Source organism: Macaca thibetana, chromosome 1 (assembly GCF_024542745.1).
Source record: "Macaca thibetana thibetana isolate TM-01 chromosome 1, ASM2454274v1, whole genome shotgun sequence".
NCBI classification, from domain to species: Eukaryota; Metazoa; Chordata; class Mammalia; order Primates; family Cercopithecidae; genus Macaca; species Macaca thibetana.
Window position 1 is genome coordinate 163,291,635 of NC_065578.1, and position 12,637 is coordinate 163,304,271.

Below are 12,637 nucleotides of genomic sequence, written 5' to 3' on the forward strand. Positions count from 1 at the left end.
CTGCACATGTGCTCTGAAGCTAAAATAAAAGTTAAAATAAAGAAGCTGAAAGAACTCTCCATCCTGGCAGCTTCCATTTTCCCACCTGCTACTTACACGTCAGGCAGTTCATTCCAGCTTTCAGTCTTAGAGCTCTTCAGAAACACCTCTGTCTTTGTTTCTCTCAGGTTATCGATGACCTTCTTGTCAATAAGTTTAATGGATATATTTCAGTCACCATTATATTTGGCCTGTCCATGACTTTGACCCTACTGACCATCATTCCTTCTAGAAATATTTCTAGCTTTGTTCTTCATGATACAAACTCTTCTGATCTGACTCCCACCTCTTTTGCTACCTCTTCCCTGTTTCTTTTGTGGGTTCACCATCTTTCATGCAATTATTAAATGTTGGAGTGTTGATATGGTTTGGCTGTGTCCTCACCCAAATCTCATCTTGAATTCCCACATGTTGTGGGAGGGACCCGATGGGAGGTAATTGAATCATGGGGGCAGGCCTTTCCTGGGCTGTTCTCATGATAAGAGGGAGTTTTCCTGCACAAGTTCTCTTCTCTTGTCTGTGGCCATGCAAGACGTGCCTTTCACCTTCCACCTTCCACCGTGATTGTGAGGCCGCCATCAGCCATGTGGAATTGTGAGTCCAATAAACCTCTTTCTTTTGAAAATTGCCCAATCTTGGGTTTGTCTTTATCAGTAGTGTGAAAATGGACTAATACAAGTGTATTGAAGCTGCCTCTTAGATTTTTTCTTCCTATTCTACACTCTCTTTAGCCCTACTGGAACAGTGACTGATTACTGGGGAGGTGTCCTAAAGGAAAAGTCAGGAACTGTTGCCAGAACAAGGAAAATGGATGCTGGAAACAGATACTGGCTATGCAAGAAATAAACAAGGATGCTGGGAGTGGTGGCCCATGTCTGTAATCCCAGTACTTTGGGAGGCCAAGGCTAGCAGATCACTTGAGGTCAGGAGTTCAAGACTAGCCTGGCCAACATGGAGAAACCCTGTCTCTACTAAAAATACAAAAATTAGCTGGGCGTGGTGGCACACAGCTGTCATCCCAGCTACTTGGGAGGCTGAGGCAGGAGAATTGCTTGAACCTAGGAGGCAGAGGTTGCAGTGAGCCGAGATTGCACCACTGCACTCCAGCCAGGACAACAGAGCAAGACTTCGTCTCAAACAAACAAACAAAAATCCAAATAACAGCTAAAACAACAAAGGAAAACAAAAGCAAACTGAAAGCCCACTACAACGGACCATCTATTATTTATACTTATCCTCAAACTTATCCATCATGTCCTGTTTCAGCCACCCTATATCCAACAATTTTGTGACTATGCTGTACCATAAATTACGGCTATGCTTTTGAGCCAATGCACATTTGGAATTTTTGTTTTCTTCCTAAATTTGCCAACAGAAACCCTACCTATTTCTTAAGACTTAGAAGATATATCTTCTGGAGAACCTAAATTAAACTTTTTTTTTTTTCCTGTGTGTCCTCATAACACTTTGCTCCTCTTCTTGTGCACTTACCACATTCTATATTTATAATACAGTTAGTTCTGCTTTTGCAGTCTAAATCCCTGCTACAGTGTAAGTTCCATGAGGACAACTATACCTTGTTTGTCTTTTTATTCCTCATAGGATGTAGCATGTTGCCAAGTTCATGGTAAGTGCTATGTACTTTTTTTGTTGGTTTGACAACTGTCTATTCTCACTGAGTCACAAGCAGACAGACTGAAACATCCAATAATTAAAAAAAGTGGCAATTAAAGAAGAAGAGGAGAAATTTTATTTTTTACTCTTATTCAAATAATTAAGTCAATCCTAAATAGCCACAGATTTTAGATCCCTGAGAGCTGCTATGGTGTAACAGGAGCTCTTCTGTTTCACACTGTTACGTGGAGAAGATAGCCTAATCCTAAATATTGTGAGTTGTTTCCGTAGTCTGGTTTTATCTCAAATGAATGACCTGCCCTTTGGTTGTTTGTGTTGGTCAGTCATGAGCCTCATGTCTTAAACAAATGCAAACAATTATAGACTAACCTCTCTAAACAAGCAAATTCTGGGAAAATAAAATCACCACTGTGACAATTTGGAAAGAATACTGATGACCTTTAACATCAAAATAATACAGTTGCAGCCTCCTGCATGTATTATTTATGAGAACACTCATCCTATAAGTCACAAAGGGAGGTGAATGGCCCATGTTTATACCCTGGAGGCAGCTGCACTTTCCCAAGGATGGGCTGGGAGATCATCCCCCCTCATATCTTTTTCTAAACACAGCGTAGGTCTGAGGTGAATGTGACCTCAGTTTTTCCTTCTCCAAGTCAGTTCTGCTTATAAGATTTTGGTGGTCATAGTTTCAATGAGAGCAGCTTTTGTTCTGAATAGGAGACCCTGACAAACACTGGGCTTACTCAGCACTGCGTCACATAGAAAGCTGTTTTTCTGACAACAGTAATGGAGAAGGAATTGATGGAGATAGATGCCAGAGACATTTTGAAGGGTGACTGAAATAATCCCTTAATTTTGTGTTGAGTATTTCAAACTCCATACATCTTGGATTGCTTTTTTTCTTTTTTTAAGCTTTTATTTTAGGTTCAGGAGTACCTGCGCAGGTTTGTGATATAGGTAAACTTGGCTCACGGGGGTTTGATGTATAGATTATTCCATCACCCAGGTACTAAAGCTAGTACCCAATAGTAATCTTTTCTGATCCTCTCCCTCCTCCCATCCCCAAGTAGCTTCCAGTGTCTGTTGTTCCCCTTTGTGTCTGTGTGTTCTCATCATTAGCTACCACATATAAGTGAGAACATGTGGTATTTGGTCTTCTGTTCCTTTATTACTTTGCTAAGGATGATGGCCTCCAGCTCCATTCATGTTCCTGCAAAGGACATGATCTCATTCCTTTTTTATGACTAGATAGTATCTCACAGTGTGTATGTACATTTTATTTATCCAGTCTGTCACTGATGGACATTTAGGTTGATTCCGTGTCTTTGCTATTGTCAATAGTGTTGCAATGAACATACATGTGCATGTGTCTTTACAGTAGAATGATTTATATTTCTTTGGGTATATGCCCAGTAATGGGATTGCTGGGTCTGGTCATGGATTTCTTAAGACTCATCCTATCTAGTCATCTCCCTGACATGCAGTATCACAGTTTCTGAATCCCCTGTCTTCAACAGTCTTAAGCTTACTTTGTGTAAATCTTAAACCTTTTGCCAAGCACAGAGGAAGATCTTAATATGTTATATTTATGAACAAAATGTAATGGACTCAGTCATTCCAGTTGATTAAAATGATGTCTGTAAAAGGCAGTTTTTCTTCCACATTTGCTTTAATATTTTGTCTTCATCTTTATGATAATTGAAGTTCATAACTTCTTTTGCTGCCAAAATTGTTTTATGAATGTCTTTCTATGTTGGTTGAATCTGAAGCAAACTCAAACAAGAATGATTCTTTCTTCCTATTTTAAAATTATGCTTTTATTTTATTTTTTTAAAATTATAGTTTTAAAGGTGTAGACTACTTCGAGAAATGTATTACACCTAAATACAAACATGCAAAAAGACACTTTAGTTCACAGTTAATTGTTTTATAGAGGAAATCTTTGCTTTACTAAATTATTTATCCAGATTTTGCTTAAAAAGGGAGCCCTGCTAGTGTTTTCTACTGAAATAATTACTTGCTAGAAAGCCTGTGTAGAAAAGAAATTTTAAGTTACTCTTTACTAATAGAGTTGCCAGGGCTGGACATGGTGGTGTGTGCCTGTCATCTCAGCTTCTTGGGAGGCTGAGGCAGGAGCATCACTTGAGCCCTGGAGGTCAAGGTTGCAGTGAGTTGTTATTGTGCCACTGTGCTCCAGCGTGGGTGACAGAGTGAGACCCTGTCTTTATTTAAAATAAAAAATTTTGCCAGGTAAAATACAGAATGCCCAGTTAAATTTGAATTTCAGATAAATGACATTTTTTTTTTGGTATACATATGTTCCAATCATTGTATGGATATATTTATACTAAACAAATGATTTATTATTTGTCTGAAATTAAAATTTAATGTGATATCTTGTATTTTTATTTGCTGAATCTGGCAATCCTACCAGGATAGAAGAAAATCTTACTTATTAAACATTTATTACAAAATTTCAATCATAACAGTTTTTTGTATAACTTTTTTCTTTTTTTTTTTAATCAACTGAGGTGAACTGTGTTAGATGATACATGCAAAAATTCTTCGCAAACTGAAAATATGGGTACAAAAATGTTGTTCGTATGTGTTAGGAGAAAGCATGATTCAAGGGTATAACACTAAAGAGCATAAAAGGGTGTGACAACACAGGCTTGGGAGGGAGGTCAGAGCTAGTTTTTCTCCTTTCTTCACCATTATTCCAAGTTTTCCAACCCCTAATTACTCTTATGCAAACCGTTTTACCAAAACATACACATGAAGTGAGTTGTATTGGATCTGAGTTGAGAGCAATAAAAAGAATATAGCTGGGCATGGTGGCACTCCTGTAGTCCCAGCTACTTGGGAGGCTGAGGCAGGAGGATCCCTTGAGCCCAGGAGCTCGAGGCTATAGTGAGCTGTGATTGCACCACTGTGCTCCAGCCTGGGCCACATAGAGAGACTGTCTCTGAAAAAACAAAAAAGAAAAACAGTGGAAGTAGAGAGAGTCAAGGCATCACAGTAAAAATGATCTAGGTTCAAATCCTGAATGTCTTGATCACGTTGCTTAACTTCTGCTTGTCAACATTTGTATTAAAAGTTTAGATAAGGCCAGGCGCAGTGGCTCATGCCTGTGATTCCAGCACTTTGGGAGGCCAAGGTGGGCGGATCACCTGAGATCAGGAGTTCGTGACCTTCCTGGCCAACATGGAGAATGGAGAAACCCGTCTCCACTAAAAATACAAAAGTTAGCTGGACATGGTGGCACGTGCCTGTAATCCCAGCTACTCAGGAGGCTGAGGCAGGAGAATCACAGGAGGCAGACGTTGCAGCGAGCTGAGGTTGCGCCACTGCACTCCAGCCTAGGCAGCAGAGTCAGACTTCCTCTCAAAAAAAAAAAAAAAAAAAAAAAAAAAAGTTTAGATAAATGGCTTTTCTGCATAAAGTGACTGGATTATACTAGCCATTCACTATATGGTAGTTTTTATTATGATTATGGTAAGGATATAAGAAGAGAGACACAATGATAAGAAAACAATAAAGTTGAAGGAAAGGAAGCATGGGATGAGAGAAAAGAAAGAATGAAATGTAGAGGTCTTAAAAAAAAATTGTTTAAGGGTTAAAATGAAATAAAAATGAGCAACCGTCTCTTCCACTCCCAACAATAACAAAAATCCCAGTGTGTTGTTTCACCTTCAAATTCTTCCAAAGTCCTTTTTTTTTTTTCAGACAGAGTCTTGCTCGTTGCCCAGGCTGGAGTGCGGTGGCGCGATCTCGGCTCACTGCCTCTGTCTCCTGGGTTCAAGCAATTCTCCTGCCTCAGTCTCCTTAATAGCTGGGCTTACAGGCATCTGCCACCACAGCCAGCTAATTTTTGTAATTTTAATAAAGTTGGAGTTTTGCCATGTTGGCCAGGCTGGTCTCGAATCCTGGCCTCAAGTGATCCTCCCGCCTCAGCTTCCCACAATCTTGGGCCCAAAATTTTAATCTATTTATTTATTTAGAGACTGGGTTATGAGACTGGCTAATTTTTATATTTTTGGTAGGGATGAGGTTTCACCATTTTGCCCAGGCAGTCTCGAACTCTTGGACTCAAGACATCCACCTGCCTTGGCCTGCCTGGCCCCTTCCAAAGTCTTACTGTGACTAATGCAATAAACAAAGTTGCAACTGATGAAACAATTATTATAAAATTTGCCTAACAAAATTGTCAAAACAGCTAAGAGAAGGCTATGCAACTCCCACATTTCCAGATGATAAGTGAAAAATTAATATTTTGAAATATCAAGATGAGTAACATTGTTTTGGCCATTTTTCTAAATGATTGATAGATTTTTTTCACATTTTTTTCAACACACCCTACTATTTTTAAGACTGTTATGAAGCTGCTTGCTTTGTACAATATACAACTGATTATTTAAGGATGCATTAGCACAAAGAAAGCTCCATTGCTAAGAAGTGATAAATAAATATGCCACTTGAGAGCCCAAGATTTGAGAAAATTATGACAACTGTACTTAAAGAATAATGAGAATATTGGCCGAGTATGTTGGCTCATGCCTGTAATCCCAGCACTTTGGGAGGCTGAGGTGGGTGGATCACCTGAGGTCAGGAGTTTGAGACCAGCCTGGCCAACATAGTGAAACTCCATCTATACTAAAATCTAAAACTTAGCTGGGCATGGTGGTGCATGCCTGTAATCCCAGCTACTCGGGGGGCTGAGGCAGGAGAATCACTCAAACCGGGGAAGCAGAGGTTGCAGTGAGCTGCGATTACGCCATTGCACTCCAGCCTGTGTGACAGAGTGAGACTCCATCTCAAAAAAAAAAAAAAAAAAAAAAAAAAAAAAAAAAGGATATAATTGTCTTTCTATAAAGAGCAGAGTTTTTTTTTTTTCTAGTAGAAAAAAATAGACTTGAATCAAGGTGACCTTGGTGCACATATTTTGAAAGAGCCTTATAAATTAGGATCCAATCATGATTAAACAGTATTTTACCCAAATAAATTCTGTGAGTGTTTGGCAACATGGAGATTAACAAACTCTGACATGTGAAATTCCTGGGAAGTTATGAAAGTAAGAGCCAACATAACTTGTCTACCATTAGGAGCTTGCCCTAAGTTATGAACAATTCCCCAAATTTTCTAACATGCTTTAGAAACTGAAATCCCTGTACACAAGTGGAGGGAATCTTCCCTCAGCCCCTCAGGTCATCAGCTTATAGCCGGAGGCATAGGTTTCATTATAGCACATCATTATCATAGCTTGCATAGCTGCAGATGCAAATGACAGTAATTAACCATTTGCATTTTCAAAGAAAGGGTTTAGGAGGAGCCTTCAACCTTTCACTATGGCTCAGGACCAAGTGACCACATTGCTATTGATTATGACCTCTGACAGACTTAACATCCTAGGCCTTGTTCCAATGCACATTTGAAGCAGAGATAGATCAAGCACACAACTAATGAATTTAACAGCCTCATTAGGTAACTCTGCCTCCCCTTAATAGTTCACAGAAATGCTCTGGGCATTTTAAAACAGGCATTAATGGAGAAAGCTTTGGGGATTTCAGGCAAGTGCTTTTTCTTTCCCAGATACCTTCCTACCAATAGCTTCACGCTCCGTGCCATCTCCTGACCGCCTGCCTGTCAGGTCCTATCTGTGTGCTGGGTGTCCTACGTCACTGCTGAAGGAGGCAATCATTTTAAATGGCTCCAAATGAAGTCGGTTATTGCCCATTATTTATTTACTTGATCTTGGAGTCACAGAATGTTCCTCATTTGCATATTTTCTGCAAATCTTATGGTCAATTTGTATCAGTATAAATCAGTGCCTCCTAAGCTTTTCCATGTCATGGCACACACACTAAAGTGATTTTTTTTTTTTTCTTTTTTTGAGATCAAGTCTTGGTCTGTTGCCCAGGCTGGAGTGCAGTGGCATGATCTTGGCTCACTGAAACCTCTGCCTCCCGGGTTCAAGCGATTCTGGTGCCTCAGCCTCCCAAGTAGCTGGGATTACAGATGTGCACCACCATGCCCAGCTAGTTTTTGTATTTTTTTTTTTTTTTTTTAGTAGAGATGAGGTTTCGCCATGTTGACCAGGCTGGTCTAAAATCACCTGACCTCAAGTGATCCACCCACCTTGGCCTCCCAAAGTGCTGGGATTACAGGAATAAGCCACTATTCCTGGCCCCAAAATGATATTTGTACCACATGCTGGGGTAAACTGAAGGAGATTTAGGGTGTCTATATGAAGTCGGGGGAACAATTCACTATTTTTTATACTAAATGATTATGAAGAGAAGAGAAATTACACAGCACTGGGGGACATATTAAATAGAAAACCAATACAATATTTTCATAATTTTTATTTTAGTTATTTTTTAAAAGACAGAAACAAGTGATTTTTTTTTTTTTTTTTTTTACTTTGAGCTGTTTATGAATTTTGAAAAAGTAGTGTATTGGAGAAATAGGAAAAAATTCACATTTCTGAGCACTTACTTTGTATCAAGGACCAAGGCGAGCAGATCACTTGAGGTCAGGACTTCGAGACCAGCCTGGCCAACATGGTGAAATCCCATCTCTACTAAAAATACAAAAATTAGCTGAGTGTGGTGGTGTGCACCTGTAATCCCAGCTACTTGGGAGGCTGAGGCAGGAGAATTGCTTTACTTGGGAGGCAGATGTTGCAGTGAGCCAAGATCACACCTCTGCACTCCAGCCTGAGTGACAGAGTGATACTCTGTCTCAATTTAAAACAACAACAACAAAAAGGATTAAAAAGTAAATTCTGTGATGGACAGTGATTTTTACTGCTGAATTTACAGCAGTTGGAATAATACCCAGTACGAAAAAGGTACCCCATAAGTATTTTTGATTGATTAAATAAAAGGTAAATCACAATTAATACAGTTGACATTTGGAGGTACTGACCAAGGTTATATAGGTAGCAAATTTTTGAGCTAGAGTTGAGCTTAATCTGTTGGTCTTCAAAACCTAGGCATTTCCACTGCACAATATTGGTTTCCCCTTTGCAGGGAAGTGCATCCTCAGCCAAACGAATCATTTCTTGACACAGAGCAGGAAGCAGTTCATTGCCATAAATCGATTCTGTTTCCAACCAAATCCTTTTGTGCACTATCTTCTTTTTTTACTCTAAGTGGAATCTTTATTAAATTCTGTGGAAAGCATAAATAAGTTATCATTAATTGCACTTGGAGCTTCTAAAGATTGAAAATTAAAATTTTTAAAAGTTTAAAGAGTTAATTAGGCCCAAATCCTGAGTCACACTTAACAACATAGGGACCTTAATAAACTATTGGTATTCAAACATTGATGAGCAGCAGTTCAAAATTTAACAATTCAGAATATTATGCCTGAGAGTATTTTGGAGAATTTTAGGTTTGATGAGTGGAAATTGACTTTACTTTTTTTTTTTTGAGACAGAGTCTCACTCTGTTGCCCAGGCTAGAGTGCTGTGGTGCGATCTTGGCTCACTGCAACCTCCACCTCCCAGAGTTCAGCTGCCCAAGTAGCTGGGATTACAAACGTGAGCCACCACACCTGGTTAATTTTTGTATTTTTTTTAGTAGAGACGGGATTTCGCCATGTTGCCCAGCCTGGTCTTGAACTCCTGGCCTCAAGTGATCTACCCACCTCGGCCTCCCAAAGTGCTGGGATTACAGGCGTAAGCCACCGTGCCTGGCCACCTTTACTATGTTTTTCCACACCTGGTAACAAAGTGGTGTAAAGTTTTCATTTATTTATTCTTTTTTTTTTTGAGATGGAGTTTTACTCTTGTTGCCCAGGCTGGCTGGAGTGCGTGCAATGGCACGATCTCAGCTCACCGCAACCTCTACCTCCCGGGTTCAAGCGATTCTCCTGCTTCACTCTCCCGAGTGGCTGGGATTACAGGCCTGCACCACCACGCCTGGCTAATTTTGTATTTTTAGTAGAGACGGGTTTCTCCATATTGGTCAGGCTGGTCTGGGACTCCTGACCTCAGGTGGTCCACCCACCTCGACTTCCCAAAGTGCTAGGATTACAGGCGTGAGCCACCATGCTCGGCCTCATTTATTTATTCTTAAAGTCCTTGCCAACCTCATCAAATGCCCAGTAACAAGGCTTCCTTCCAGGCTTACTGCTGTGACCACAGAAGATTCCTTCTGTCCCTTGCAAGTCTTACAGCTAACATCTTGTGTGATGTTGTGTGGCATACTTAGGGAATCATATGTGAAATTACTTAATCATATGCACACTCAGAGGTTGGAGGAACATGTTTGTGTGACAAAGCATCTTTTTCTATATCAGACTTTTTTTTTTTTTAAACAAAGCCAAAATGAAAATATAAAACCCCTGAGATATCCATAGGAAGTAACTCTGATTTAGGCTGACATGGCTTATCTGAAGAGTGTGGGCCAAGTACATTCAGGACAGCTTTTTTTCTCAGGGTCTGGAAGCATGAACGTTACTGGGGCAGACTTTTTCCGGGGCCAATATTTGGGACCTGATGGCAATTTAGGTACATCTCTGGAGCGAGGAGTGATGGAGGGATGAAGCACTAGAAGGGAACTGCCATCAGAAGAAGGCAGTCGGGGAATGCTTGAGCTAGAAATTGCAGGTGGTACAATGCCAGTTTTCTTCTTGGTGGCTTCCTGAATGGCTTGTTCAAATTCTCAGACTTCGTCAATTGTCATGTACTTGTTTGGGCATGACTCACTGTGTCATTTGCAGGCGAGGAATGTTGATTGCAAACTTTTTATGTTAGTTTGCTCAGGCATGTTTTTTTCATATTCCTGAACATCATCCATTATGACATACCATTCATCAACCCATGCAAAAGCTTATGTCGTCTTTGACTAACTTGTGTACAAATTGCCCTATTTTGGTCCGAAGCCTCCAGACCTCCAACCTCACTGGCAGTCTCCAGCTTGTAGGAGCACCTGATGGGCTGATGTCTATCTATTCAGCCTGCCCTTAACTGTCCCCATCCTGTCTTCTCTGACTTGAAGTGTTTAGGATCCTCAGATTCTTTGTATTAGTGCCCTGGAATTTCATTGCAGACAGTATCAATAAAGCAAACGTCTCTCTCTAGGTTTTTGGCTTCCTTGTAAAAAACATTTACTGGTCAGGCATTGTAGCTACAGGTGTGAGCCACCGCGACTGGCTTTCTATTTTAAATTAAAAAAAAAAAAAGTCAATGTATTATAAAGGATATTACAAAGGGTACAGATGAAGAAATGCATAGAGTAAGATATGGAGGAAGGGAAACGGAGCTTCCAAACCCTCCCTGGGTGCATCACCCTCCAGGAACCTCCATATATTCAGCTATCCGGAAGCTCTATTTTCATAATTTTTAATGAGGCCTTAAAGTTGCTTTTATGACAGTAAGTTTTTAATATTAGGTGTTATAGTTGAATGGCTTTATGTAATTTTTGATTAAGACTTTTAAATAACAGTCTCTTCAATATTTTTATGTTCAACAATAGATTCTCTTCCCACAAATATATAACAAAATTTAAACCAGTCTTCACAATTATTTAAAGTAATTATAACACTTGAATTACATTGGAAATAACAGCCTATCCTTATCTTCTCCTTATAAATGTAATGTTGAGATTTCTTATGACAATGTGACTTCTATAAAACTTTTTCGTATCAGGTATTTCAATATAATAATAAAGCAAAATTTTGCAGAAGGCACTTGCATTGTTGGGATGGTCGCTTAGGAACCACTAATAGCAAATAGGGAGGTGTATCTGACTTACATGATGACAGAGATTTAAGTTGCTGGCTGTCCAGTGCCTGTCAGGAGTTCCCATCCAAACTCCTGGAACAAGGTTCATGGAGCTGCAGGAGGAGTTTATATAACAGGTTCCCAAGAGCATTCCAGCCAGCAAGATTAGGGTGGAGGATGGCAACAAGGCTGATGGCAAGCACTGGGCAGACAGTAGTTGAATCTTTGTTGCTGCATATATTAAATACGTCTATATGCCCATTGGTATTGGTGTGTTCTAAGTGACTGCTCTAAAAAGGCAGGTACATTCTTTAAAATGTAGCTCTATTATTATTTTGAAATAATGTAGAGAGCTGGCTCCTAAAGTCAATATCTGAGTAATAGATGGGGTGCACTGGTTCAATCACAGCTCACTTCAACCTCAAGCTCCTGGGTCAAGTGATCCTCCTGCCTCAGCCTCCCCAGTAGCTAGGAGCATAGGCATGTGCCACCACACTTGGTTAATTAAAAAAATTTTTTTTGTAGAGATGGAGGTCTCACTATATTGCCCAGGCTGGTTTGGAATATCTGGCCTCAAGTTCCTGCCTTGACCTCCCAAAGTACTGGGATTATAGATTTGAGCCCCTCCTCCCAGCCCAGATGCTCATGCTCCTTCACCTCTCTGAAGATCCTCAACGAAGGCTGCTTAAGGCTGGAGGTGACTCTCTTGGGGACAAGCCAGCCTAGTTGTTGTGGGTGCCAAGGAGATTAGTGTCTCTCAGCATGCCTGTTAATCCATTTGTGTTTTACCAGTACATTTTAGCACCCTAATTAGCATGCTGTAGTATGAATAGTGTCTCAAAGGAGGTCTCCGTATCCCATTTCCCATGCCATGCATATGCCTAATGAGGATGCCCTAAAAACTGGTTGAGCCTAACTATTATCAGGAGATCCTGAAATTCTGTACCTCTAGGAAAGTTCTGCAAAAGAGATCTTCCCCAGTTCCCTCACCCAGGGTGGTAGGTGGGTTGAGGAGTGTCCAATATGGCACCCAACTGTGACCAACTGAATTGTGAAAGCCAATTGCAGTTCTTTGGGGTAGAGTCCAGGCAAACTTCTTCAGTGTGTATCAATCCAATAGGAGCTGCTACTGTGAGTGGAAAAAGGGAGAGATTAAATAATCTGCTTTGGCCAGGTTTGTCTCAAACTCCTAACCTCAAGTGATCTGCCTGCCTTGGCCTCCCAAAGTGC

The 12,637-nt window shown here is 40.3% G+C and overlaps 1 pseudogene; it reads right to left on the minus strand.

Annotated features, from left to right (window-relative positions):
- LOC126955519 (cytoplasmic phosphatidylinositol transfer protein 1-like) overlaps positions 1 to 12,637 on the minus strand; it is a 45,826-nt pseudogene that overhangs the window by 20,842 nt on the left and 12,347 nt on the right.